At 42.3% G+C, this 26,512-nt stretch overlaps 1 long non-coding RNA gene across 4 annotated transcripts; it reads right to left on the bottom strand.

The window, feature by feature from the left end:
- Window positions 1–15,272: 15,272 nt before the first annotated feature.
- LOC123402930 lies at window positions 15,273–19,683 on the bottom strand. 4 transcript variants are annotated; one of them, XR_006611370.1, is made up of 5 exons: window positions 19,655–19,683; window positions 18,692–18,753; window positions 17,751–18,061; window positions 16,998–17,166; window positions 15,273–16,575 (listed from the first exon to the last, which is right to left on the bottom strand). It is a non-coding gene; the product is annotated as an uncharacterized LOC123402930 (long non-coding RNA). The 4 variants fall into 4 exon arrangements; XR_006611369.1 differs by having other exon boundaries at window positions 15,273–16,578; window positions 19,655–19,673; XR_006611371.1 differs by having other exon boundaries at window positions 15,273–16,578; window positions 17,927–18,061; window positions 19,655–19,670.
- Window positions 19,684–26,512: the final 6,829 nt, after the last annotated feature.

Here is a 26,512-nt window from a genome sequence, read left to right as displayed (position 1 = left end):
CTAGTTGGATTACTTGGTGGAAGAGTTTATGTTCAGATCCTTGATGCTACTCATTACACCTCTGATCATGATTTTTATTATGCTTTGTGAGTAGTTACTTTTGTTCCTCAGGGCATGGGATAAGTCATGCTAATAATAGTCATGTGAATTTGGTATTCGTTCGGTATTTTGATATGTTGTATGTTGTCTTTTCCTCTAGCGGTGTTAAGTGAACGTCGACTACATAACAGTTCACAATATTTGGGCCTAGAGGAAGGCATTGGGGAGTAGTAAGTAGATGATGGGTTGCTAGAGTGACAGAAGCTTAAACCCCAGTCTATGCGTTGCTTCGTAAGGGGCTGATTTGGATCCACTAGTTTAATGTTATGGTTAGACGTTGTCCTAATTCTTCTTTCGTAGTTGCGGATGCTCGCGAGAGGGGTTCATCATAAGTGGGATGCTTGTCCAAGTAAGGGCAGTACCCAAGCGCCGGTCCACCCACATATCAAACTATCAAAGTAACGAACGCGAATCATATGAACATGATGAAACTAGCATGAAAGAAATTCCCGTGTGTCCTCGGGAGCGGTTTTGCTCCTATAAGACATTGTTCAGGCTTCAACCTTGCTACAAAAGGTATTGCTACTCTTGTTACTTGTTACTTTTCACTTGCTATGTTTCACCTCACTACACCATCACTTGTCACAGCTCCTTTCAATGCTTGCAGTTATTACCTTGCTGAAAACAGTTTATCAGAGCCTTCTGCCCTCCTCGTTGGGTTCGACACTCTTACTTGTCGAAAGGACTATGATTGATCCCCTATACTTGTGAGTCATCAAGAATCTTTTCTGGCGCCATTGCCGGGGAGGGAAGCACCTTTGGTAAGTGGAATTTCATAAGGAAACATTTATATACTGTGCTGAAATTTATTGTCACTATGGAAACTGTTCCTTTGAGGAATTTGTTTGGGGTATCTTCACCACGAACGGAAGCACGAGGGGTTGCTCCTCAACCTGAGGTACCTACTGAAAATATCTTTTATGAAATTCCTTCGGGTATGCTTGAGAAATAGCTGGCTAATCCTTTTACAGGAGATGGATCATCACATCCAGACTTGCATCAAATCTATGTAGATGACATTTGTGGTTTATTTAAGCTTGCAGGTTTGCCTGAAGATGAGGTAAAGAAGAAAGTCTTTCCTTTATCTTTGAAGGTTAAGGCATTGACATGGCATAGGCTATGTGATGATACTCGATCATGGGACTACAATCGGTTGAAATTGGAATTTCATCAAAAGTTCTATCCTATGCATTTAGTACATCGTGATCAGAATTATATTTATAACTTTTGGCCTCATGACAGGGAAAGCATAGCACAAGCTTGGGGGAGGCTTAAATCAATGCTATATTCATGCCCCAATCATGAGGTCTCGAGAGAAATTATCACTCAAAACTTTTATGCTCGGCTTTCTCATGAAGATCGTACCATGCCTCGCATTTCTTGTACCGGTTACTTTATGAAGAAGGATATTGACCACAAGTGGAATTTATTGGAAAGGGTCAAACATAACTCTGAAGATTGGGAGCTTGAAGAAGGCAAGGAGTCAGGTAGGAATTTCCAGTTTGACTGCGTTAAATCTTTTGTTGAAACAAACACTTCTATAGATTTTAGCGCTAAGTATGGACTTGACTCTGAGATAGTAGCTTCTCTATGTGAATATTTTGCTGCTCATATTGATCTTCCCAAAGAGAAGTGGTTTAAGTATCATCCTCCTGTAGAAGTCAACATAGTTAAACCCAATCTAGTTGAAGAGAAAGTCATTGCCTTTAGTGATCCTATTGTTCCTTGTGCCTACGCTGAGAAACCACCTTACCCTGCTAGGAAAAAGGATTATTCTAAAGCTCCAACTCTGATACGTAGGGGTTACATTAGACCACTTGCACCCCCTGAGGAAATTAGAGTTGAACCTAGTGTTGCTATTATCAAAGATCTCTTAACCGAAGACATAGACGGGCATGTTATCAAATTCTATGAGGACTCCGCTAGAATTGCTAAACCTCACGTGAAAGACAAATACGGACCTGTAGTTGGCCTGCCCGTTGTTTCTGTTAAGATAGGAGATCACTGTTATCATGGTTTATGTGATATGGGTGCTAGTGTTAGTGCAATACCCCGGTCCCTATATGATGAAATCAAAGATGAGATTGCACCTGCTGAGTTAGAACCCATTGAAGTGACTATTACGCTAGCTAATAGAGACACTATCTTCCATGTGGGAATTGTGATAGACGTAGAAGTCCTGTGTGGTAAGACGAAGTATCCTACTGATTTCCTTGTCCTTGCTACCGCACAAGATAGCTTTTGCCCCATCATATTTGGTACACCCTTTCTCAACACTATCAATGGTCATATTGATTGCATTAAACGGACTGTCACTGTTAGTTTCGAGGGCGTGTCTCATGAATTTAACTTCTCCAAGTTTGGAAGTCAACCCCATGAAAAAGAGTCGTCTGGTAGGGATGAAATCATTGCTCTTGCCTCTATTGCCGTGCCTCCTATGGATCCTTTAGAGCAATATCTGCTTGAGCATGAAAATGATATGCATATGGATGAAAGAGATGAGATAGATAAAATTGTTTTAGAACAATATCCTATTCTTAAGAATAATCTGCCTGTTGAATTGCTTGGGGATCCTTCCCCACCAAAGGGTGATCCTGTGTTCGAGCTAAAGCAGTTACCAGATACTCTTAAGTATGCCTATCTTGATGAGAAGGAGATATATCCTGTTGTTATTAGTGCTCACCTCTCGAATCACGAAGAGAAGAAGTTATTAAAAACATTGAGGAAGCACCTTGCTGCTATTGGATATACTCTTGATGATCTTTAGGGTATTAGTCCCACTCTATGTCAGCACAAGATTAAAACCGATCATCATTCTAAGCCAGTTGCTTATCATCAACGGAGATTAAATCCGAGGATGAAAGAGGTCGTGAGAAAAGAAATATTAAAGCTTCTGAAAGCAGGAATCATTTATCCTGTTGCTCATAGTGATTGGGTAAGTTCAGTACATTGCGTACCAAAGAAGGGAGGTATCACCGTCGTTCCTAATGATAAGAATGAACTAATCCCACAGACGACAATTACTGGCTATAGGATGGTGATAGACTTCCGGAAACTGAACAAGGCAACCAGAAAAAACCATTATCCTTTGTCGTTTATCGACCAATTTTTAGAAAGGCTATCTAAACACACACACTTCTGCTTTCTAGACGGTTATTCAGGTTTCTCGCAAATACCTATTGCACAATCTGATCAGGAGAAAACCACTTTCACCTGCCCCTTCGGTACCTTTGCTTATAGACGTATGCCTTTTGGCTTATGCAATGCACCTGCCACCTTTCAAAGATGTATGATGGCTATATTCTCTAACTTTTGTGAAAAGATTGTTGAGGTTTTTATGGATGATTTCTCCGTTTACGGTTCTTCCTTTGACGATTGCCTCAGCAACCTTGATCGAGTCTTACAGAGATGGAAAGATACCAACCTCGTCTTGAACTAGGAGAAGTGCCACTTCATGGTTAATGAAGGCATCGTCTTAGGCCACAAAATCTGTGAGAAAGGCATCGAAGTTGATAAGGCTAAGGTTGATGCAATTGAGAAAATGCCTTGCCCCACAGATATCAGAGGTATACGAAGTTTCCTAGGTAATGTTGGTTTCTATAGAAGGTTCATTAAAGACTTCTCTAAGATTTGTAGGCCTCTTACCAACCTCTTGCAGAAGGATGTTCCTTTTGTTTTTCATGAGGATTGTGAGGAAGCTTTCAAAATACTTAAGAAGGCCTTGATAACCGCACCTATTGTTCAACCACCTGATTGGAACTTGCCCTTTGAAATCATGTGCGATGCTAGTTATTATGCTGTTGGTGTTGTTCTAGGACAAAGAATTGACAAGAAGTTGAATGTCATTCACTACGCTAGTAAAACTCTAGACAGTCCCCAAAGAAACTATGCCACTACGGAGAAGGAATTTTTAATAGTCGTGTTTGCATGTGAAAAGTACAGATCTTGTATAGTTGACTCCAAAGTCATTATTCACTCTGATCATGCTGCTATTAAGTAACTTATGGAGAAGAAGGACGCTAATCCTAGGCTAATCAGATGGGTTCTCCTGCTACAGGAATTTGATTTACACGTTGTTGATCGAAAGGGTGCTGATAACCCTGTAGCAGATAACTTGTCCGGCCTATAGAATGTCCTTGATGACCCACGACCTATTGATGACAGCTTTCCCTATGAGCAATTGAATGTCATCTACACTTCACATAGTGCACTCTCGTATGCTGATTACGCGAATTATATTGTAGCCAAATACATACCACCCAGTTTCACCTACCAGCAAAAGAAGAAATTCTTATTTGATTTGAGACACTACTTTTGGGATGATCGTCACCTTTATAAGGAAGGAATAGATGGTGTTATTAGACGTTGTGTGCCTGAACATGAACAGGGATAGATCCTGCAGAAGTGTCATTCTGAAGCCTACGGAGGACACCATGCTGGAGATAGAACTTCTCATAAGGTATTGCAATCATGTTTCTATTGGCCCACTCTCTTCAAGGATGCTCGTAAGTTTGTCTTGTCTTGCGACGAATGCCAAAGAATAGGGAACATCAGTAAGCGTCAGGAAATGCCTATGAACTATTCACTTGTCATTGAACCATTTGATGTCTGGGGCTTTGATTATATGGGACATTTCCCGAGTTCCAATGGGTATACTCGCATCTTAGTTGCTGTGGATTACGTCACTAAGTAGGTAGAAGCTATCCCCACTAGAAATGTTGATCACCACACCTCTATTAAGATGCTTAAAGAAGTCATTTTCCCAAGATTTGGAGTCCTTAGATATCTGATGACTGATGGCGGTTCACACTTCATTCATGGTGTTTTCCACAAGATGGTCGCTAAGTATGATCTCAACCATAGAGTTGCATCTCCTTATCATCCTCAGTCTAGTGGTCAAGTGGAGTTGAGTAATAGGGAGATCAAATTGATCTTACAAAAGACTGTCAATAGATCTCGAAAGAATTGGTCTAGCAAACTTGACGATGCACTATGGGCTTATAGGACTGCCTATAAGAATCCCATGGCATGTCGCCGTATAAAATGGTTTACGGTAAGGCCTGTCATTTACCTCTTGAGCTGGAACACAAAGCTTATTGGACAATCAAAGAGCTCAACTTCGATTTCAAACTTGCCGGTGAGAAGCGGTTGTTTGATATCAGCTCATTAGATGAATGGAGGGCCTAGGCATATGAGAATGCCAAGTTGTTCAAGGAAAAGGTTAAGAGATGGCACGATAAAAGAATACAAAAATGAGATTTCAATGTAGGTGATTATGTCCTGCTATACTATTCTCGCTTAAGATTCTTCGCAGGCAAGCTTCTCTCTAAATGGGAAGGTCCCTACATTGTCGAGGAAGTATATCGTTCCGGTGCCATCAAAATCAATAACACGGAAGGTAATTTTCCTAGAGTGGTAAATGGGCAAAGAATCAAGCATTATATCTCTGGTACTCCCATAAATGTTGAGACCAATATCATCAATATCATAACTCCAAAGGAGTACATAAGGGATGTTTATCAGCCTGTTTCAGACCCTAAAAACAAAGAGGTATGTGTTTCAGTAAGTAATTGGACTCCGAAACTTTTTCAGTAGGAAATTTTCTTCGTTTTGGAATTTATGGAAAAATAGAAAAATAAAAGCAGTCCGGAGAGCGCACGAGGCGGCCACAAGCTTGGTCGCCGCGGCCTCCCATCTGGCCGCGGAAACAGGGCTTGTGGGCACCTCGTGTGCCTCCCTGACTCCGTTTTCTTGCGGACCGCTCCTTTTGGTCCAGAAAAAATCATTATATATACGCCCGAGGGTTTTGATCTCCGTATCGCGCAGTTTTCCTTTGTTTTTGTTTCGAGCCTGTTTTCTGCCGTAGATCTAGGTCAAGATGTCTTCTCAGGATTCAGAGGGGGAGAGCTATGTGGCTGATTACCTTGCTAACCCCAAGGTCTATGGGGACTTGGAAACATATGGCTGGACCACTGACGAGGAAGAGGACTATGATCCCAAGGGGAAGGAACAAACGAGTTCCGATGAAGAGGAGGCCCCTCTACCTCAACCTGGACGCACTCATGTGGAGTTCAAGAAGTCAAGCCTCCCTGACCAAAGGAAGAAGCATAAGACCTTGTTTATCCCTTCTCATTTCTTGCAGGAGAGTAAGCACGAACTTTGCCATAGAGTGTTGAAGCTTGAGGAGGAAAATGACGATCTCAGGGAGCAGAACTTTATGCTTAAGTGGAAATTAGACAAGCTCAAGACTACTTCAACAAGTCCACCATCATCACCACCAAAGGAAGACAACTAAGCATTGGTATGGGCAATCCCCTTGGCTTATGCCAAGCTTGGGGGAGTTGCTCTGGTAACGTATCACCTTTATATCTTTTGCTTTTACCTTTGTTTTAGTTCTTTCTTTTTCAGTTTTTACTTTCTCCTCTTAGTGGAATAAGTCTTTAGTGTTTAGTTTGAGTCTTTTGCCTTGTGTCTCCCCCGATGTATTCGAGCTTGCGAGCTATATAATGAAGAGTATCTTAGTCAAGGGCTTTGTTTTCTGCCGTGATCTAAAGTATGAAAGAACGATAGCATGAAAGATCATGAGATGATCTTATGGAAAGTGATAGCTTCACATATAACAAGTATGATGATTGAAACTTGTTGAGAATAGACCAACATAGACCCCAGTCATTGTTGCAATTAATAAGAAGTAATAAGGAAAGAGAGGTTCACATATAAATATACCATCTTAGACACTTTTTTACAATTGTGAGCACTCACCAAACTATTACATGCTTAGAAGTAGATGCTGGACAAGGAAGACAACATAATGAATTGTGTTTGCTTGATTCCAAACAATGCTATATGAACAAAGATCCCTTAGCATGTGACGATTGCTTCCACCTCGTATTAGCCAAAACTCCCGCACCAAGTAGAGATACTACTTGTGCATCCATAAACCTTCAACCTAGTTTTTCCATGAGTGTCCACCATACCTACCTATGGATTGAATCAGATCCCCCAAGTAAGTTGTCATCGGTGCAAGCAATAAAAATTGCTCTCTAATATGTATGATCTATTAGTGTGTGGAAAATAAGCTTTATACGAACCTGTGATGACGAAGACATAAAAGCGACAGACTGCATAATAAAGTTCTTTATCACAGGAGGCAATATAAAGTGATGTTCCTCCGCACTAAGAGGACACGCATCCAAACCTCAAAAGCGCATGACAACCTATGCTTCCCTCTGCGAAGGTCCTATCTTGTACCTTTCCTTTTGTCCTGGTGAAAGTCTTGGTGATCAACACCAATTCCCTATTCCGTCTTCATCTTGGTGAACGTCATATGCTTGGGAAAGATCTATATTCATATATCAACTTGGAGATGAGTACTTATGCTTTATTATTGTTCACTTTACCCTTGAGGTAAATGGTTGGGAGGCAAAACTATAAGCCCCTATCTTTCTATGTGTCCAACTGAAACTTTGATACCATGAGTACCACGTGAGTTGTAACAATTGTGGAAAGCAAAAGAGATGATTGAGTATGTGGTTTGCTTTACAAGCTCTTATTTGACTCTTTCTGATGATATGATAAATTGCAATTGCTTCAATGATTATGGACTGTTGTTGGCTACTTCTCGGTAAGATTTTTGTTTCATACTTTGCTTTGTGAAGGAATTGTACCTTTCCCATAAGAATCTTTATGATGTATTCCTGTTTTATGTGTGATCATGATGCCCTCATGTCCGTATTATGTTTTATCGACACGTTCATCCCTAAACATGTGGACATGTTACGGATCTTGGTTTTCGCTTGAGGACAAGCAAGGTCTAAGCTTGGGGGAGTTGATACATCCATCTTGCATCATGCTTTCATGTTGATATTTATCGCTTTATGGACAGTTATTATACATTGTGGTGCCATACTTATGCCTTTTCTCTCTTATTTTGCATGGTTTATTTGAAGAGGGAGAATACCGGCAGCTGGAATTCTGGACTGGAAAAGGAGCAAGTCTGAGTCCTCTCTTCTGCGCAACTCCAAATGCCCTAAAAATCAACGTCGAATGTTTTGCGAATATATAATAAATATTGGGCGAAAGAAGTGCCAGAGGGGAGTTGCCTAGGGCCCACAAGCCTGGTGGCCGCGGCCTACTCCCCTAGCCGCGGCAACAGGGCTTGTGGGCACACTGGTGGCCCACTGGCCCCCCTCTTTTGCTATATGAAGGGTTTCGTCTCAAAAAAATCAAGGCAGAGGTTTTTCGTGGATCCTCCGCCGCCACGAGGAGGAACTTTGCTGCACCGTTGCTACTCTTGTTACTTGTTACTTTTCACTTGCTACGTTTCACCTCACTACACCATCACTTGTCACCGCTGCTTTCAGTGCTTGCAGTAATTACCTTGCTGAAAACCGTTTATCAGAGCCTTCTGCTCCCCGTTGGGTTCGACACTCTTACTTATCGAAAGGACTACGATCGATCCCTTATACTTGTGGGTCATCAATACGCCGCCCCTGAGGCCACTGACCCCCAACCCCCGACCCCCAACACCTCTTCGGCCTCTTGTTGACCGAAAAGGCCGCCGACCGCCGACGCCACTGACCCTCGACACCCGACGACACTAACCCCCGACCACCGACGCCACTAACCCCCGAACCCCGACGCCACCGACACCCGACACCACCGACCCTCGACGGCACTGACTCCCGACACCACTAACCCCCGACCCGCGACACTTCTTCTGCCTCCTGTTGAACGAGAAGGTGCTTTTCGGCCTTCCAGAGGCCGACAGGGTCATAGTTTTGTAAATTATGAGTTAGGTCACATATTTTCCGATTATGTTATAAAAACATCATATTTGTGTTGATCGGGTGAATTTCAATGTGTAGTTGTTCGACGACCTCCCTATGCGTTGGACGAGCTCTACCCCTGTGTTATGTTGGTGAGCACAAGTGACTTCTCCTCCTACCCCTTAATTTTCTCTGTTCCGGTCTTCAATCATCAGTATGTGTGTCCCGTTCGAAAGGGAGGCTATAGGTTTCTTCAAACTTGCTAGCTATAGGTTTCTTCAATCATCAGTATGTGTGTCCCGTTCGAAAGGGAGGCATCTATAAATATGCATGTCTTTGCTTATTTATAACCGCCATCCTTTCGAATGGTCCAACGTTACCCATGGATAGCCCGAGTATGTGTAGATTGGGTTCGTTTTCCCGTAGGCTCTGTTCCGGATCCGATGCGGAATTTCTTCAGTGCCTCCCTGTTGTTCTCTGGGTACACATCATCTTTGCTTATTGCCGAGACGTGTATCATAAAAACAGCTGGGAGGTTCTGTCAAAATTTTGCGTTGGATATGGAGCACAGCATGGGAAAACGAACCCAATCTACACATACTCCGGTGGGATTAGGACCTATCTTTACCTATTAACGTGTAGGTTGCATGGACGTAATAAAACTGACAAACTTGATTAGCGTATGAATATAGATGATGGATTATATATATATTTCTTGTGTGCCCATAGGTATCTAGGCAAGATGAGTGATCGTGCTTGGATGTACACTGGTCACCCTAGTCAGAAAGACATGACCAATGAATGGTTAACAAAAACCAGGGGGTTTGTGAGAGCCGCATTTGCAAATGGCCAAAAAAACATGGTGCGCCTGTCCCAACTGCAACAACTGGAAAAAGCAGACAGGGTTTGAAATGGCTAAACACCTACAGAAGTGGGGTTTTACGCCTAATTATACGGTGTGGGCTTTTCATAGTGAGTTTGACCAACGTGACAAAGTTGAGGTAGTTCGTCGTCGCACCAACGACCATGGTACCGGGATCAAATACATGGTGCAAGACTTTAATGATGCTCGGGATTCGGACGATGAGATGAAGGAATCTGCAAAGGCCTTCTATGAAATGTTGGAATCTTCAAAATGTCCTCTCCACGAGCACATGCAGCTTTGTTAGCTGGATGCCATCGCGCAAGTAATGGATCTGAAAGATTAATTCAACCTAGGTAGAGAATGCTCCGACGCGATGATGACGATATTTGGACGCTTTCTACCCAATGGCCATGCACTGCCTGCAAACCTATACCAGTCAGAGATAATCCTCCGTGGACTTAAGATTGCCTATGAGAAGATACATGCCTGTGAGAATGGATGTGCCTTATTTAGGCTAGAGTATGCGACCTTGAACTATTGCCCCACTTGCAATTCTTCTAGGTATATTGTGGTAGACAACGGTATGGGTGACAAGATTCAGACCAAAATCCCCATTAATGTTCTTCGGTATGTGCCAATCGTACCAAGACTTCTACATATTTTAAAGGTCGAAGAGACGGCCAGACAGATGACATGGCACAAATTGGGCAAAAGAACCGAACTAGATGCGGATGGTAACAATATGTTGGTACACACTACAGATGCTTATATGTAGAAGCACTTCGATGCATTACATACGGATAAATCGGTAGATCCAAGGCATCCTCGAGTTGCCATCAGCACGGATGGGTTCAATGTGTATGGTATGACGCCAGAACAATACAGTTGTTGGCGTGTATTTGTCATTACACTCAATCTCCCCCTTGGAGAGATTATGAAAAGAAAGAACATTTTCCTGATGTTGATAATTCCAGGGCCCAACTATGTGGGGAAGAATATGATTGTGTACATGCAGCTGCTTAAGGATGAATTGCAAGAATCCTGGGATAATGGGATCAAGACATACGACGCTACCACCAAAAAAACTTCAAAATGCATGTTTGGTACATGTACTCGACGCATGACTATCAGGCGTATGCACTTTTCGTTGGCTGGTGTGTGCATGGAAGGTTCCCATGCACCACATGCAAGGCAGCTCTTCAGTTCCGTCGGCAGTAGGTGGGTTGCAAGTTTTCTTGCTTTGACATGCATAGACAGTTTCTGAATCCTGACCATAAGTTCACAAAAGACAAGAAGAACTTCATCAAAGGTAGAGTTGAAAAAATACTACACCAGCTGCATTGACAGGCCAACAGACCATTGATCAGTTAAACACTCTCAATCCTGATCCTTTGCGTCCAGGATATTTCAAAGGGTATAATACGAAACACGCATGGACTCACAAGTCATGCTTATGGGATCTGCCTTACTTCAAAGACCTCATTTTCCCACACAACATCGACGTGATGCACATTGAAAAGAATATTGCGAAGGTCATTTTTGGTACATTGTTCGACATAGAGGGGAAGTCAAAGGATAATCCTAAGGCTAGAATCGAGCAGGAGGTTCTATGTGATAGACCATTACAAAACTTGCGACAACGGAAAGGAAAGCAAAGCGTAGCGAAGCCAAAGTCATGGTTCAATCTTGAAAGGCCAGCTATGAGGGAAATGTTATTGTGGGTGAAAATGCGATTGATGTTCCCCGATGGGTATGCTGCAAATCTAAAGAGGGGAGCGAGTCTTGAGAAATTGAAAATATTTGGTCTCAAGAGTCATGATTGGAACATATGGATTGAGCGGGTAATGCTGGTGATGTTGCGTGGCTTTATCGCTGAGGATGAATGGCTAGTACTAGCAGAGCTGGGCTATTTCTTCCGTTCTCTTTGTGCGAAAGAACTATTGCCTTGCGTGCTAGATGAAATGGAAGAGCTGACAGCGGAACTGATTTGCAAATTAGAAAGGATCTTTCCATCGGGCTTCTTTAATCCAATGCAGCATTTGATTTTGCATCTCCCTACCGAGGCAAGAATGGGGGGCCCATTCAAAATCTATGGTGCTTTTCAACTGAGAGGATGCAGATGATGCTTTGAGCTAAATGTAAAAATAAACGTAGAATTGAAGCATCGATGGCCGAGGTATTCATTACTGAGGAGGCGGCAAACTTCGTGACAGCACACTACGAAGCCAGAAATCATCATTTGCATAACCCGAAGCCTCGGTAGAATGATGGCGATCCTAAAAAAGGTCGATCCAACTTCAGCCTATTCAAAGGAAAGCTCGCACCAGCCGGTGCTTGATACGTCCCAAACGTATCTATAATTTATGCTTGTTCCATGATCTTTTGGGTGACATTGTTATATGTTTTGCTACACTTTTATATCATTTTACACATATTTGGACTAACCTACTAACTCAGTCCACCCAGTGCGAGTTTCTGTCTGCTGATGTATATTTTACAGGGGCTTTTACCCAATTTTCCGAAACCCGAAAAAATCCAACAAAAATATATAAAAAATCAACGAAACAGAAGCTTCCGGATCATCGAGGAAGGGCCAGAGGGGGCTAGGGGCCTCCCAGGCGGCCTGCTGGCACAGCCAAGCCCTAGGCTGCGCCAGGAGGTCGCCTGGGTGGGTCCCACCTCCTCTGGTTCCCTCCTTTGGCCTATATTTGAAGTCCCGAGAGGAAACCCTTGCAGACTATCTGGAATCGCGAATTTCTCCATCGTTCCACCACCGTAGCACTTCCGAGGTCGGGAGCTTCGGGAGACCTCTTCCCGGCACCCTGACAGAGGGAGGATTGACCTCTGGGAGCTTCTCCACCATCATGGATGCCTCCTGGACATGCCGTGAGTAGTCCTCCTTGGACCATGAGTCCATGATCAGTAGCTATGTGATGTCTTTTCTCCAATCTTGTGCTTCAATGGTTAGTCCTTGTGATTTGCCCTACATGATCAAGGCATCTATGTAATTCTCTTGATATTGCTATGCTCGGTTTGCTGGGATCCGATGGATTCTGAGATTATGTTCAGATTGTTATGAGTTATATATTTGATTATCCTTTTATAGTATGTTCCTTAGTGATTCATGCATGTTCTCCGTTGTTATTTATTCCTTTGGCCGAGTAGTAGATTGTAACTCCAAGAGGAAGCGTTATGCATGATTGAGGGTTCATGCCCCTCGATGTCTAGCTTGTGTGACAGAAACATGAGACTAGGGGATGTTCTTGTTGCCACCAGGGAGAAAACAACAGTGCTTATGACCACGGTTGCAAGGATTGTTTACCTTATGCATAGTTCTTTAATGCAGTTGTCCGTTGCTTTGAGTTTACACTTTGGGTGGGGCTCGCAACTTAATACCAGAGAGATGTTCTGGATAGATATCTCAAGGTGGATGATTAGTAAGTAGATGTTGATGAATAAACGGTCTACTTGTCTTGGCATACTTCCCATTACTATTGAACCTTTAACTATCAAGTAGCATAGTTAACATTGCGGTGCGATCATAAATCTGTCAATTGCCCAACTGTGATTTGTTTACCCAACTATAGTTGTTTATCGTCTTTTGGGAGAGATACATCACGAGCGAACATCATGTGACTCCGGTCCATATCACCATCATTGTTTAAACCTCCATCATTTACCGCTTTCATTTACTTTTCCGTTGCAATCACTATTACCTTCCCGCTTGTGTTTTGATCCTTTGCAAACTACAAGGAAAGAGAGATTGACAACCTCTCTGTACTCGTTGGAAGAAAAGTTATTTGTTGTGTCTGTAGTTCCACGTCTTCCGCTAGCGCCAGGGTGGAAGACACCTACTTGTTGAGCCTAGGAGTCCTCCTGGTTCGATAAACCTTACAGTCTCCGTGTAAGGGAAGTCTGCTGCTGACTACATGTCCATCTTCCACTTGGGGTAACCAATGAGGGGCGAGAAGTATATCCATCAACTCGCCAATAGTGCTTCAGAAGGGAAATCGTTGGATGTCGAAGAATGGAGGACCATTTCATTTTATATCTTCAACAACCTAACAGAAGTGCGGCCGCACATCGAGTAAGTTCTCGGTAAATTATTGTTTCGCAACTTCTAATTCCTTTGAACTGCTCTTATTCCCGGATATTCGATATAGTCCATACCTCACTTAATTCTCGGATGGAGCGGTCATCGAAAAGGTTCCTTCGAAGAGTATGTGCTTCTGGCAAAGCATGGAGGCGACTATACCGGATTCATCTCTTGGTTCAAATAAAGGGTAATTACTTACCATTAATATGCCATTTAATTTGCGACTAATGCATCCATTCTTCCGTTATAAACTTGTAGGCCGATGTAGATTCTATGGACACTGAGTTGAGACAAATCGCTAATGGTTTTGACTATAAGGTCCGTTCATTTGACAAATACAACATCAACGGGTATCACTTTCGTACCTTTGGCAAAGAGCTATCTATGCCGGACCTAAACACTACAACTTGTTCTGTCTCTACTATCGGCGAAGGAGGTACCGAGTATTATGGAAGAGTTGAAGCAATTTATGAACTTCTATTCTATGGTGAAAACCCACCAACCGTCATAGTCTTCAAATGTTATTGGTTTGAGCCGAGGGAGACTAGAAGGAATCATGAACATATAGGACTCGTCGAAATCAACCAAAACACCCATTTAGATGTTCCCGATGTCTATATTACGGCTCAACAAGCGACACAAGTTTTCTATCTACCGTGGGCCTGCCAAACTGATCCAAATCTGAAAGGTTTGGATGTCATTTATGAAGTGCCGCCACGTTTTAGACCACCTACCCTCAATGAATAGGATTACGAACCTCACATTAACCCAGACACATACGAAGGAGAATTCTTCCAAGAAACACGTATGTCCAAGAAACGTCTCAAGAACCGCTCTACTTCACCCCAGAACATTGAAGTACACTACAAGGAATTTTTTCAATCATGACGCCCCATTTTGGTCACCGGAAGGTCATTGTTATTGTTTTATGACCTTGTTATGACCAAATATGGAAGGTCAACAGTTGGCCGTCAAGAATGTTGAAACCTGACCTTTATGATATTTTGGTCATTAGATCTACTACGAAAATGTTTTGGTCGTTAAATGTGTGACCAAAATTTTGGTCATGGCCATGTGCCTAAACCACGTAGGATCTTACATGGCAAGACGACGTGGCACAAGTGAACCACGTATGATCTGACGTGGCATGCTGAAGTGTCGCTTGTGGTGACATGGAATCCACATGGGATCTGACATGGCATGATTCTCCCGATCAGTTCTACATGGGCCAAGCCTAATAGTTTGGCCCATTTATTTTTAAGGCCATAATCATTTCGGCCCAATGATTAGGTTCGAGCCCATTTATTTTTATGGAAATAATCTGTTCAACGCAATTATTTGGTCAAATAGTGTCCATAATCTATTCGGACAAATAATTTGGTTTAAATAGTCTAGTTGAATGAGTTCTAGGCCTTAATTTGCCAAGTTCTGGTGCACAAAAGCATGTTTCTAAGATAGGCCGATCAATCAATTATTTATGCACAAAAATAAAATAATTTACAATTACATCGTATCACAAAAAATACAATAATTTACAATCAGCTTGGCATGTCCCAATGATCATGTTCTTGGTGAAATAACGGTGTCCAAGAGCATTAATGACTCCGCAGGAGTACTTGGTGGTCTTGAAACTTCTAGGAGTATTTGGCGCTGCCGGAGCTAACAACTACGTGCACAGACCAAATTAAGGGTGCTGAAAAGAGCTAACAAAATTCAATACTAATGACTGAATTATAATGATAATTTAAAATAATAACAAATATAAACCATTGGTAATTGAACAATCTAGTATACAACGGTTGAAAGTCAAGCAGGACTAAAACATGAAACTAAATAACACATAAAAACTAGACTAATTCGTGCGATTCTCAACCTAGTCAAAACAAAGACAATTGATAATTTAATTCAACTTTTTTAGATTTAATTTTCTTAAATGACAGATTAAATGTTGAAAAGCAAGTAGTGAATCAGAATGACCTGTAGAAATAGATCTACATCCAAATTTGTTTTATTATAGACTATTAATAAGTATATACAGACTATTATTAACTATATAGATATACTATGGTAATTTTAGTGATGCCCAGGTTTGTAATTTTATTAGACCTATTTCTTAACTCGTGTCGACTCATCGCATGTCAACTCATCAACCACGAGTCTTCAATAATCACGACGAATGAAGAGTTGCTACCCCAGTACGACTTGTCGACTAAAAAACCTTGAGTCTAGGTGAGGCTAGTAGCAGTTAGCTGGGAACGAAGAACACAAAAATCTGAATAGAAGTTAGCTGGGATCAATGAAATGTGAGAAACGGCAGAAAAGAACACAAAACGAGCTAGTTATTTTTACATAGGAATGCTACACACAGTTCTTGGGAAGGACTGGTATTGTCCGTTAGGTATTAATTGGACATTACTTGGTAAAATTGAGTGCCTTTGAATGAAGTAACAAAGACAATATTTGATCCGTCTAATTGAATTATTTGGCCACACTGTTTTTCACTGAAATTAATTGTTGTATAAATAAATATGAGTGACACGTAACTACACATGTTGTCATACATAAATCCAACTGAAATAACGGATGCCTACAGAGATTTTGACATACATAAAACTTGTTGTCGCATGTAACTACAATCAGATATGTATAAACAACATAATGAATTTTTTTTCTTGATCTGCTAGTCACCACGTCAATCTTCAGCAAGAGTTCTACAAGACGACACTTAGATCTCTTGTCTTGAAGGACTTCTATAGTAATGCAAGGTGTTTGTTAGTAGATCAACAAAATTTTGGAGACATTCTAAAACCAATCTAGTAACTAAACTAACATACAAGTGCAAATCAGTGTTACTTGGCGAAATATAATGAGTAGTACTACTTGAAAAAGTCTATAACTTTTGCACGAGACCAACCAGAAGAACACATATTTTAGTCATGTAATTTATTAATCGATCACAAAGCTTTCTAGGGGAAAACAACAATTTTCATTGATTAAGATAGACAAAGTTAGGCATACTAAATCCAGACTATTGCTGGCTCAACGAGACTCATCCTCCGGCAACAACAAAATTGAAATCTCCATTCTACATAAATAAATGGGATGATAGTGTAGAGTCGCAACATTTTATACAAGCAAGCTAGATGTGTTCGTTGTTGGTGCCAAATACCTGCAGGTAAGGGGCTAGACGTGTGAAAGTCAATGTACTTGCTACTCGAATAGAACACGATGCCTTGAAGCATTTAGGTGGTAGGCTGTCGTCGCTTCCGCATAGCGCCCACTCTATCCCTTTCCCTTCTCACCATCTTCATCAACCTCTTGTGGCTCTGACACATTTGCTGCGCACAACAAGATATAAAAACAGAATGGTAAGCCTAAAAGGCAGAGCCAAGCAGACTAACATGATAGATCAACAAATACTAAAGCATAGCTTCTACTCCCTTTGTAAAACGTCTCATATATGTTTTCAAAGGAAGTATACATCAAGCCACATAAATTCTAAAAATAGCAGCAAATCAAGCAATGTACAGATAGAAGTATAACATGAAACACATGAATGATTTAGGTGGTCAACTGCTATTGTGGAACAAAAGTAAATCGATTGTATTAATAATATCGAAGAATAAGAACAAACATATATTTCCCAATGTTGTCCTCCTAATCAGAATGCATTTGTTAAAGTTATAGTTACCTAGAGCCAAATTCATATCCAATTATGGAAAAAATCACAACAACTCAATTTACAAAATCATAGTTTAAGAACTAAATCAAAAACAAGAACATGTGGCAGATTTCCTAATTGACAACTAAATTAAATTAAATTGCCTCATAGGCAGCAAAGAATGAAGTGGAGATTTTCCTAATGGAGTCCCCTCAACTATGAGGATTCAAATGGAAACATGTTCTGGTAATAACTACATACTTTATTTATTGGTCTCTATTAGGATGGGTAAGACATCCATGAGAAAAGAACACATCCAAGTACTAATATCTAGGATAATACAGAGCCTAGCATTGATTGATGAACGACGTGAATCATTCCATGGTCCGGTGCATATATCAATAATCCTCCATCTCGCTATTCGAAAAGTAACATACAGAAGTCCCCTCAACTGCATTATTTGGGAAAGGTCACTTATTTCCTGATATGCTGAACTCCATATATGAATTGGGAAGCTATGCTAATATGAAACCAATACACTACTTGTTGGACCAGTGTAGCACGCAATAAGCCTGCACAAAACAAGGCAACATCCGTTAGAACATACAGAAGCCAACTCATGTAGAATATGGAAAATCAGATATATGTGTCATCTTGATGTAATACATCACTTATATGCAGTACTTTATATATTTGCATTCAATATTATTTTTCTTTGCGGCACACAGTATTGCCCACATTGTCTTTTCTCCTGTTGATGTAAAAAGTTCGACAGGAAAGCTCAATACGAGTACAGTTAAATAAACTTGCACATGCAGGCAAGACACCAACTCCTATATTATTTGAAGAGGGTATTTCGCACATATTCAGGCAAGACCCACGCAGGCAAGACCCACGGATTCAGAGACCCACGCGATTTTAATCCTATGTAATATCGCTAAGCAGAAGCTGGTATAGTGGTATACTCCTTCTCATAAGTAATGTTAACTGTTAATATTAATATCTTAGTGTGGTGGTATCAGCCAGGAGCAACCTAGCAAGCTCCTGGGTCTAGACATGACCAACACAGGTTAACAGAAGCAATTGCGGCCCACGTACAAAAAAATATACTATTCAGATAAAACTACTTCCACAAAAAGAAATGCTAGGAACGGAAGAAAGAAGCGCGGTAGAATTTGGATACATAATGAAATTTTAATTACCATATGTGAACGATGTGGCAGGGATGTTGACCACGCCACCTAATTATCATTAATGAATTGACCTGATTGATAAACTGGACGGTGTAAATAGTTGGAGGTTCAAATTCAAATGGTGGTTAATAGGTTAGGTTTGATAAGTGGTCCTTTTTCATTTGATAAACATTATTGTGAGTTGCCACGACAAGAACTATTTGCATATGCTAGAAAGTAACAACTAACTTGAACAAATATATTGTCTCTTGAAAAGAAAGGGACTGAATGAATATCTCTATGGAGTGGACTTTCCAAGGGCATCATATGAGGCTTCTCCCGCTATGAAGATTTGGGAGGGTATTCCAACACAAATGGAGCAAACAAAGATGGGTTTAGCAAGCTTCATGGTGAATACCTTAAACACACACCAAGAAGAAATTCACCTCTTTCAGATTTGCCATCCTTCTGTCGCATGATTTCCCAAATTCACTATTGTTGTCTCAGTGTATCACTTCATTTTACTTCTCCAGGCTCAGAAAAAAAAACGGTCACAAGTTCTTGACAGGGACATCTACTATTCGACCTACCACACTACCCTAGAGAGGAGGAAGTTTAGGAAAGAGGAATAGGAAGCATTCACCAAAGAAGAAACAAGAAAGGGTATGCAACAGTTACTGTCCTCGCCGGATTTCAACAGGTGGGCGCTTGCCAATGCGGACAGGATATTAGTGACTCCAGTAGGATGTGGACACAGCAGCAGCCAGGAGCGACATTGTTTCTTTGGATGGTTTTAAATTGTGTATGGTTACAGATTTATCAGTTACTCATGTATCAAGTGCTTGCAGCAACATGTGTGGTTCAGTGATTCTACGAAGGCTACGATATGATAGTAGCTGAATGTTACCAGTGTTTTTAGTGGCGACAGCAACATGTGCGGTTCAGTGATTTAGAGACCCACGCGAGGGGGAAAGAACGAAGGGAGTTGCTCACTTATTGTATCCAAGGATGGTGCCGCAGACGTAGAGCCGCACGCGCTAGGCGGTGGCACTCCTCCGCGCGGACGTGCCTGGCCCAATTTATCATCTCCTTCCTGGTGAGGGCCAACAGGCGACGACGGCGGCACACACACCAAGCGGCGGCGAGACGAGTCCATGGAGCGGTGAGGCGAGTCCAGGTGGCCGTGATGGAGAAGGAGCTCCATCTCCATGGAGGCGGCCCGTCGCACGGAGGTTCGCCCCTCCTGCCATCGTTGTCATCCCGTCCAAAACCATGGCGACCTGCCAAAAGGGAAGACAAGAGAAGGTGAGATGGGGAGGATCGATTGCGCGAAGAAGGAGGGGAGGGGCTTACCGGTGCCAGATCCGGCCACCTCTGGACTCGCCATCGCCGGATGTGGCAGATCCCGACGAAGCTAGGGGTGGAGGCCAAAACCATTGCCATGGGTGAGTGTTGCAGGAGAGCACTAGAGGGCTCGGGAGATGCATCTAACGGGAGGGGGGTAAAGAGCGGCGCTACGAGAGCCCGGGGAGTAAAGAGCTGCGCGCTGGCGAGAGCCGCCTCAACACACTGGAATCGAGTGGCAGAGGTGGCGGCGGCGGAGGAGTCGCGTGAGGGGAGAGCGAGACATAGAGAGAACGCGAGGGAGAAGGGGCTCTCTCTCTCTCTTTGTTCCCATTCCAATTATTCCAAGAGAGGTGAATGAGAGACGTTAGATCGGTAAGACGTGGACGGCTCAGATTGGCTACACGGGGTGATCCGTGGGAAAAGTTTTGTGCGTCCTGATTGGTTCGAGATTTAACATGTACATAGACAGATGTATACCAAGTTTGTTTATTCACATTTCCTCTTAAAAGAAAAAAAATGTCATGCACATGTACGTGAACGGCAAGCAGATATTGATTTTTGGAAAGGATATTCACGTGTAGCATACGACCTCTGGAACCTTTTTCGATTCGAATGTATCTCGTAGTACTGCGGATTCATGTGTCACTAGGAAACCAATCTACATGTCTTTATCATAGGTAGGATAGGTGGGTGAGAGACGTTGGATACGTATCGCGTGAACGGCTCACATGGCATGTAGTGGTGTGATCCGAGGGAGAGGGATTCTGCGTCCTGATTGGTTAGAGAAAGGTGTTACCTAAAATAATTTCTAAGTGCTAAAAATAGAAGGGGTTTGTGAAACATGTACCAAATTTTTTTTCCCAAATGACATCACTAAATGTTTCACTCAAGAATACCACATTTAATGGACGATAACCAACTTATTCAATTTTGATCTTTAAAGCTATTTTTTCCATTTAAACGGTTTTCTGTCGAATAAGAAGGAAATCAGATGGAGTTGTAAGAAAATCGGTCGAACAATTTTGCACAAGGGTGCATCTTGGAATGGCAAACAATGTTGCTAAAGGGATTTTTCGTTTTCTTTGGACGTAAAATTCATTTTTCATTTGTAGCCTTGTCGACACCTATACAAGACACGTAGGTGAAATTGTTGAGTTTTCTGCCCAGTCACCTCTATTTAAGCCTATGACCTTCTTAATTTTGTCATGGAGGACCTACAATGCGGGCACAAATAGAGCCACACATGCCAGTGACCATTTTAGGCAATGGGGTTATGACCTTCTTCATAGAGATGGTCAAAAATTTCTACGGTTTGGACCCTCTTAGACACCTCATGACCTTTTTGTAGATTTTAGCCATAGATCTATGACCAATAAAACCGCCTTCATTATTTTTTGTCATAAACGAGCTTATTTCTTGTAGTGTAGGACCTGTCATAGATGGAGTAGACAGTGAATCCATCTTAACCCGTGAGCCGGAATAGGATGAGCCGGAAGAAGAAGAGGTTACTGCTGCGGATGACCTGTCACTTCTTGACCGGTTACATAATGGTGGCCTTCCACATGTTCTTCTTGATAGTGATGATGATGTTGCATTTATTGATGATAGTGATGACCATGATGCATTTATTGACCGTGAAGCATATATAGACGAGCAAGATTGTTATTAGTTCATGTCAGGTATTCAACTATTATTATATACATATATAAATTTTTATTTCATGTTAGGTATTCAATTTTGATTAGTCATGTTGGTATTTATGATGATTATACACTTAAATTATATACATTTGATTACTCATGTTGGAATTTATGTTGTACTAATTTCATTTTCTTTGTCATGGCAAGTGTTGAAAGACGGTGAGAAAGGGTCAAAAGCACTCCATGGCTCCTTTTTCGTCGACGAGTGGTGGGATGGGTACTTCCATTAATGCCCCGCCTCTTCGGAGAGCGTTGCTCTCTTCTCTACATGGAGTGGCCACTTCTTCGACTCTTGCGGCCCCCATGAGAGGAGGTCGACCCCCCGCAAAGCCGAGAGCTACTAAACGTACATGTGGCCACGGGAGAGGTAAGGTTGCTGCCACGCCTTCCTCGCCGCCACCCCAAGCTGATTCACCTGAGCACAGGACTTCTAGGGTGGATTTGTCTGAGGTGGAGGCTACATGGTCTCCGGTTCACGAGCCTCAGGTCGATGAGCTTTCGACCCACGAGACTCTTGTCCAAGAGTCTTCGTTCCAGGACACTCTGGAGCAAAGCAGGGATGAGGGTACGTCCCAAGAGACCCAATGGGATACCTGGATTGATCTGGGTCAGCGTGAGCCAAGTGGCCATGCTGATAGCAACGAGGAGTTGGGTGAGGGGGCCACCATCTACCAGCATGGTAGTACGGGGCTCCCGCTCGTGCCGGCGACCCGCGAGCAGAGGTGGTCGATTAAGAAAAATGGGGACAAGAAGTTAATTTACTCTTATTTAACCTTTTTCCTTCATGTTTTCTCAAATATCTAATGTTTTGTCTTCAATTTGTCATACTTCAGGGGTTGGATTGTTGCCAAGGGTGTCCGCAATCCCAACATCGTGCATGGTGTCCTTTGCCGATAAAACTTCCCGGGGTTTGGTACGTTTCCCGGTCGGGGTCGAGAGGTAGGAATGACTTGGGAGCACTACTTGGGTGCCCCGGCCCCGCCGGAGGTGGAGATCAACGGTGTTTTGGGCCACACGAGGGCCGGCATGGTGATCAGACAGTTCTGGATAATTTCTCCTTTAGACAATTAAAAATCAACAATAGCTAGTTATTGTACTAATCAGCATTGTCTCGTTTGCAGACCTTCTACACGTGTGAGGAGGGATACGAGGAGGACGCGGCCAAGGTTATCGAAACCGAATGCCGCCGCCTACTTCAAAACTTTCGGCACGAGGCTCGGGTGCAGGCTATTCGAGACTACCACTCCTCGCGGCGTATTAGGAAGGAAAAGGCGAAGTGCCGCGATTCGAAGATGGAGAAGGAGCATTACATGAAAGTAATTACATATTATTAAGGCCTTGTAGTTAGTTTCCATGATTTGATTCGTACGTGTAGCGCTCAAATTTCTCTTTATTAACTTAGGTTCCCCCGAGATGGTGTGTGGATAAGATGGATTGTTGGGAGGCCTTGGTGGATCAGTGGTGCTCCGAAAAGTGGGAGGCCAGCCACAACAACGCCAAGGAGAGGCGTGTCAAAATGGTTGGTGTGACACACCATCAAGGGAGTGTCAACTTAATCCAATTTGCTACGAGCTGGGTATGTGGTTTGCTTCATGAATCATGCAATTCATACTTAATGCTAGCTTGAGCCCTTTACAAATACATTTTTCCTCTCTCACTCTCTCTTTTAGGCGCGTCACAATAAGACGGAGGTGCCACAGAAGTACGACCTCTATGTGATGGCCCATACTGCCTCGTACAAGAAGGTCAAGGCATTCTGTGAGTCTCACCTCGAGCATCCTTTAAACTTCACCAACATCTCCTCCCACCACAAGCTTGTGAAGTTAACAGATCATGGGAAGGCGAGGAAAGGCGAGAACTTTAACCCGAGCCAGGGGGCTATTGATCCAGAGCTGGTGATAATAGCTGGCAACGAGAGGCCCCATGGCTCGATCGACATTGGAGACGGCCTTATACGTTGTCCTAGCACTCTGCAGCAGATAAAGGCACGCCGAACGAGCTCCTGTCCTGAGATAACACCTCGCCCACGGCCAGTCGAGCTCGCCATTGAGGTTAGTTTAACAGACTCAACTATCTTTCCGCATTACGTTGTGTGTACGAACCAATATGATTACAGTGCTAACAATGATTAGTGTTGTAGGCTGCTATTCTAAAAGAGAGAGAGGCAACGCATGCTCTTTTGGTGGAGAAGGATAAGGAAATGGAGCTGGAGGAGAGGGCGGCTGCGTTGGTGGAGGCGAAGAGGGCATAGAATGATGCGTCTAATAGGGACATGTACGAGCTATTCGTGGTAAGTTTCTTCTTCATATTTGTCAAATCTTGCATTTTAATGTTCGTTTCATTAATAACTAAAAAGTTTGACTTGTCGAAACCAAATGTACAATCTATGTGCGAGAAGACCGGCCACGTCCCTCCGGTGATGCCAGTCATTAACATGGCGGCGACGGTGAGTTTCATTTCAATGCAGTTATGTTTTGAGTGTCATCATGCTCATGAAACATTGCAAACGATGTTTCATGCAGAATATCTCCCGAAATGCATTGCACGACCCTTCTACAGCGGAGTCTTCTCCAGGGCAGCCTTCTCCAGGTGAAACAACCCAGAGCTACCATGCTTCACCGCCGTGATGACGAGCATGGTATGTTGTTTCTAGTGTTTTGCTTAACAACTGCATAATGATGTTTACTTACCTTACCTTAGCTCCAAAATGACATATTTTACCCAAGTTAGCTCCACAATGACCTATACTTATCTGAGTTTCCTCCTAAATGACATATTTTACCCAAGTTAGCTCTACAATGACCTATACTTAGCTTAGTTTCCTCCTAAATGACATAATTATCTTAGTTAGCTCCAAAATGGCATAATAAGCATAGTTAGCTCCTAAATGACGTATTTTTTTTACCTAAGTTGGTCTAAAATGACATATAGTTAGCTTAGTTTCCTCCTAGATGACGTATTAAGCTTAATTAGCTCCGAAATGGCCTATTTAATAAAAAATGGCATATACTTAGCTAAGTTGTCTCCTAAATGACATAATAAGCTTATGTAGCTCCAAGATGACCTATTTTACCTAACTTAGCTATTAAATGGCCTATAATTAGCTTAGTTAGCTCTAAAATGTCATAATAAGCATAATTAGCTCCTATATGACCTTTTTTACCTAAGTAGCTCCAAAATAACATGTACTTAGCTTAGTTTCCTCCTAGATGACGTAGTAAGCTAAATTAGCTCTGAAATGACGTATTTAATCAAAAACGACCTATACTTAGCTAAGTTCTCTCCTAAATGACATAATATGGTTACGTAGCTACAAAATGACCTATTTTACCTAACTTAGCTATTATATGGGTTATAATTAGCTTAGTTAGCTCCAAAATGGCTTAATAAGCATAATTAGCTCCTAAATGACCTATGTTTACCTAAGTAGCTCCAAAATGACATATACTCAACTTAGTTTCCTCCTAAATGATGTAGTAAGCTAAATTAGCTCCGAAATGACCTATACTTCTCCTCCTCATCTAGTCTTCTTCTTCTAACTTTCTTATTTCCCATTTTGCATATTACATTCACTTCACGGAAGCTTGGATTGATGGAGTCCTTGGGTTACGTGTATTTTTTGGATAATATGTACGGATGAAACTATTAGAATATATGGATATGAAACTTTGTATGTATGGATGAAACTAGTGTAATATATGGTTTGGTAGGGATGAAACTTGCATAATATGTATGTATGTATGGATGAAACTTATTTTAATATGGTTATAAGTATGGCAACAACATTATTTCTGTCAAATATATATATATATATATGGTTCCTGTGAAAAATGTTGGATATAATAAAAAATAAAATAAACAGGGGCATTTTGGAGCCTTTGTCGTCCGCCCACAAATGGCATAGGTGTTGCAGCGAACGACAAAGGCTCGACAGGCCGGTGCTGCAGCAGACTGGATGCCACCATTGTCGTCCGCCCACAGACATGGCGGACGGTAAAGGGGGGCCAAGGCAGATGGCAAAGGGACGGTGGGCCCAGCAGAAGGGAAAGACTGTCGTTAACACTTGATGGCGCTGCCCCGCGGATCTGTCGTCCATATTCTTTGTCGTCTGCACCCCCCCCCCACGGCAAAGTTTCTTTGATGTACGCATGCCCAAGGAAGACAACAAAGAACCCCTATACCGGACTTTTCTTTGTTGTGCAGTTTGTCGTGTGCAAACGGACGGCAAAGGCCTTTGCCGTCCGGGGTCCTCCCCTTTGCCGTCAGCCATGGCAGGCGGCAAAGTCTCTAATTCCTGTAGTGAGGTAAGATATTCTACATGAGTATGTGGTAATCATGCATCTTCAGACCATGTAACTTACGAGTCTTGGAATCCACATATGTTGCTAGGTTTGTAGCATGACCATCTGGGAATTCGACATTAGCCAGAAACTTTCACACCTTTATCTTGTCTTCTTTAGTAAGGTTCCATGGTGAAGGATACTTCTTTTCAGAATCCATCTTCTTTGGATCTGGTTACCCCCAATGCGTTTCCCGCATCGTTAGATGTTGTAAATACAATCCTGCAATGATGGTATCCTTGTCCTAACCATCAAGTTCAAGGAGTGTACCAATGATACCCTCACATATGTTCTTAATGTGCATAACATCAAGTTTGTGAGGTAACAAAAGATTCTACTAGTATGTCAAATCATGTAAGCTCGCCGTGAGGTGCCATGTGGGATAATAATTATTATCTGTGCACTTTCTATTTTTAGTTGCATTACTAGGGTACTTCCCTGGTTTGAAATTCTCCTTAGCACGC

Source organism: Hordeum vulgare, chromosome 6H, assembly GCF_904849725.1.
Source record: "Hordeum vulgare subsp. vulgare chromosome 6H, MorexV3_pseudomolecules_assembly, whole genome shotgun sequence".
Classification (NCBI taxonomy): Eukaryota; Viridiplantae; Streptophyta; class Magnoliopsida; order Poales; family Poaceae; genus Hordeum; species Hordeum vulgare.
The sequence above is the reverse complement of the archived record's forward strand: the minus strand, read 5'-3'. Positions and strand labels throughout refer to the sequence as shown.